The following is a 4,083-nucleotide window of genomic DNA, read 5'->3' as shown; positions in this document are numbered from 1 at the left end:
GCCAGTAAGTCTGGATTTTGGTACGCCTGTTTCGTGGTGCTGCAGTGGCCTCCTCCCCTCCCGGCCCCTTCTTGGAGCTGAGGTCGGACTCCCCCGACGGAGGCTGCAAGCTCCCCAGGGTGCTGCTGTTTGGGAAGAGGCTTTGCCTCTTTTGCCCCAGCGGGCGCTGGCTGGAATGAGGATGTGGAGAGCAGAGCCCTGGCAGGCGCTGAGCGGCAACGCGCTGGGGACAGCAGGTAGGGATGGAGCTGACCCGAACACGTCTCCGCTCCTCGGTGCCTGTCAGTCAATAGCAGCCGTCAGACCTTTGAGGGTGGGGGTAAGATGTGAAGGAGAGGGTTGAGCTATGGCTGGAAAAACACCAGATTTCTTGTTTTTTATCAGGAAACCTTTCAAATTTACCTCCGTGGCCTGTCTAGTCTAATAATGAATTGATTTCTCTGCGCCTTGGCACGTTTTACAGAAGCCCTGTCAATATAAAGCACTTGATTTAGTCAATAAGAAATGGGCTGGGGACTTCAGACTGGGATTTAATCATTGCAACATCACTGGTGACATTTCAAGTGACAGATTTCCCATTAACCTGGGGAACCCGGTTTGGCTGGGTCCTGCGGTGCCCTCTGATCCGCTAATGTTTGAGGGGGAAACCCCTGCACAGACACTGTGTTTGTGGCTGCAGGACCAGGGAGCTGAGCAGTGATGGGGAAGGGAAGAGTGAGACTCCAGACCGGGATGGTGCTGCTTCCTCAAGCAGATGCGCTGCTGGCTGTGTACTCATGTCCCACTGTCACGCTGCAAACTTAACGCTTGGCAGCAACTAATTAACACAGTAACAACTGTTTTCTGCCAGGAAACTGCACAGACCCTGCAGATCAGGATGCTCTGCCCTGCTGGGGGGAGGCTGGGGCATAGATGGGTCCCTTTGACCCCAGTTTCCAGTGAGTAATAGCAATGCTGCTGTGCACCAAAGGTGGGGTGAAGAGCTCTCGTTGCTTCTGAGGAAAGATCACCGCTTGCAGATGGCAGAGGGGGAAGCCTGTGAGCACAATGGGGACATGTCAAACATGGAGAGGTAAGTGAACTGGCCCCTGCTGCAAGCTGGGGAGTCTCACTCTTAAGCACAGCCACACCGCTTGTCTCATCTACTAGTTGGTAGGTTTTTAGTGTGTTCCCTCTGTGTGTGGCCAGAGTGTGCTGTTTGTGTATGTGGTGGTTCTGACCTGTCCAACTAAATCTTAGTGCTGGTGAAAATGCTATTCAGGCAGGGGTCGTTTTGCACTTGGATGCAGAACGTAGTTCTGCAGGGTTGGTAGCTGGACTGCTGCAGTGGTGGGTCTCCTGCCAAGCCACTGAAGTCCATGGAAACCTGAGACTTCAGCAGGCTCTGGAGTACAGGGATGTCCAGGAAACCACACTTCTCCATCTCCCATCAGAGCTGAGTGGACGTGAGGCACTGAGCTTCTCCCTGCAAAGACATGCGCTGCGCTCGTTATGCCATTGGGTAGCGAGCTGTCGCTTCACTTCCATCAGAGTGGCCTTTCCCCCTGACTTGGGGCTGCCTGTGTGAGGCTCTGTGAGACCCTGTCCTCCATCACGGTGCACCATTCCCTTGGCAGCTGTGGGAACAGAGGTCTCCCTTGCTCCAGTGGAGCTGAGGTGCAGCCTGTTTTCCTGGGCCTGGAGCAGAAGTTGGTGACAGTGGGTTGCTGCCAGCTCTCTGCCTTTCACGAGAGCCCTTTATTCTCAGCAGGGCAAATAGAAAACCCATGACCCCCTCTACTGGCAGTCATCTCCAGTTGAAATATTATTTCAAGCCAATATAAAATTCATTCACATCATTATCAGTGTGAAACGAGGAGGCAAGGGTTTTCCTTGCTTTTCCCATTAAGAATAAATCTGCCCTCTGAGACAGCCTGTTTATATCCTTTAATGAGCCTGTGCTGTCTGAAGTGGGATCACTGCCTGCTCTGCAGAATAAGCCACACTTGCTGAGCACCCTCTTGCCTTTCTGTTCCTCCTACAAGGGGTGGGAAATGCTCCCAAGTCGCCTGTGCAGGGCTGCTGGGACCCCCTCCCCTGGGACTGGCTGTATTTCAGCTCTGCTGCTGACAGTGGGAGTTTTGTTTGGCTGGGGCAGCCAGATGATGCTAGGACTCAAGGTAGAAAACTAACTGAGAATTCAGAAAGAATTTTCTTTTTGGTGTTTTAGTGAAGGAGGTTATTCTGCTATTAAGCTAAGGGCCCTTGAGACTGGGGGTTGGACTAATTTGTGCATTAGCTGAGGGGGGAGGTAGCCAGCAGTATGAGGTCTGAGCTGGGAGCGCTCTCGTGGGCCAGGCTGCACTTCCCATCCGCCTCCTCTGCGCTGGGACAAGCTGGGGTTTGGGGTGTAGGGGTTTTTTTTTAAGAGAAACTTTGGAATCTCAGAGTTTATTTGAGATACCTTATTCCTTCAGGTTATTTTTAGCTTGCTTTGGCAGTGAGATGAAAGCATCTTCCAAGCCTCTCTAAATGAGGAGCTGCTTGCTTCTTTTCACTGGATCTGTTTTATAGGTGAAGGAAGAGAGTAATAGAGCCAGAAATGTAATTATATCTCGCAGCGTGGGGCTGTTCCCTGGCAAGACCTTTGCTCTGTGCGTAGCGGTGACGCAGTTGTTGTCTCTGTCCCGCAGCTCAGGAGGCCCTGAACGAAGAGAGGGTGATGCCGTGGAGCCCTCCTCGGGGCAAGGCTCAGAGGTGACGTGATTTGGTCTGGGCTGGCACGGGCAGCTCTTTCGGTTTGACTGTTCAGTCTTGCACCACAAAATACAGAGCCCGCCTGGGTTGACTCTGATGGGCTCTGGTGTACGGGCCGAGCCAGCTGCCTGCTGTGATGCTAAGGGCTTAGACTTGAGAAAACCAGAGATTATGTCTAATTTGTCTTTCCCCTGCCTCACCTGTGCTGGATGGAGGTTCTGCAGATCTAGGTGTGCTGCAAAGTGACACTCAGCAACCAGATCTGCCATTTGTGCCTGACCTGAGGGAGCAGACCAGTGCTGTCAGACCGGCCATAGCCCAGGCTTTCTAGGTGGCCTCCCATGGCCGACACGCACAAGCCACTCTTGTGCTCATGTAACAGTGTTGAAGGAAACCACTCCACCTGCAGAGAAGGTGATTTCCAAGCATGTGCTGTGGTCAGTGGGGATGGCCAGTCCTTATCCTCTCCTATTAGCAGCGAGTTGAAGTTTCTCAGGTTTGAAAACTGTGTTTCTGATCCATTCATGCTCCTTGGCACTGACAGGAGAGCAAAGACCTTGTGGTTAACTGATTTAGCTCAGAAAAATTGTCTCATCTTTGCTCTATGCTACATTCTCTCTTTAAACCAGTTCCCTGAGACTGGGAATTAACTGCTTACTGGTCATATGGGCTATACAGGCTTTTCCTTCTTTGCTAGCACCCAAAGGTGCTGTTTGTCACAGCCATGCCCAGCAAGAGGCAGGGGTTACCTGTAGGTAACTGGTGGAGCTGGAAGAAATGGGGGGTCTGGGCATGTAACTAGCATGCAATGAGGCAATTGCTACCCTGTCCTCCCTTCAGAGCTGGAGGGGACAGGGGTCTGGGTGTGTGAAGGAGCAAGGGGCTCTGTGCTCAGCGCACTCCTGGGTAAAGAGCACTGTGCATTCTGCTGTCTATGGAAACTGGATAATATCCTGAACTGGCACCGCTTGGTTGCAAAACACACTTCTCTGACTTGGCCTGGATTGTGGAGGAGGGCGATGCATGTTTATACCAGCTGAGGTGCTGACCTAGTAACTAGGAAGTAGCTTTTTTGTTAAAGGATGGCATTGGCCCAATTTGGTCTGTACAAAGCAGCTTTTTAAAGCTGGTCCTGCTGTGTGAGTTGAAAAACTGTTGAAATAAAAAATAAAATTAAAAAAAAAAATACAAACCTCCATAAAGAGGAGATCTTGAAGACTTTATCCTAATCGTATGAATGCTTTCTGCATTAAAGCATTACTGTAATGAGAATGTGTCAAAGGCTTTGCTGGAAAAGCCATTAAAACAGATTAAAGCATCTATCTGTACCATAAAAAGGTCCTTTTA

This window comes from Fulmarus glacialis, unplaced genomic scaffold (genome assembly GCF_000690835.1).
Source record: "Fulmarus glacialis isolate BGI_N327 unplaced genomic scaffold, ASM69083v1 scaffold21944, whole genome shotgun sequence".
NCBI lineage: Eukaryota > Metazoa > Chordata > Aves > Procellariiformes > Procellariidae > Fulmarus > Fulmarus glacialis.
Note: the sequence above shows the minus strand (reverse complement) of the source record.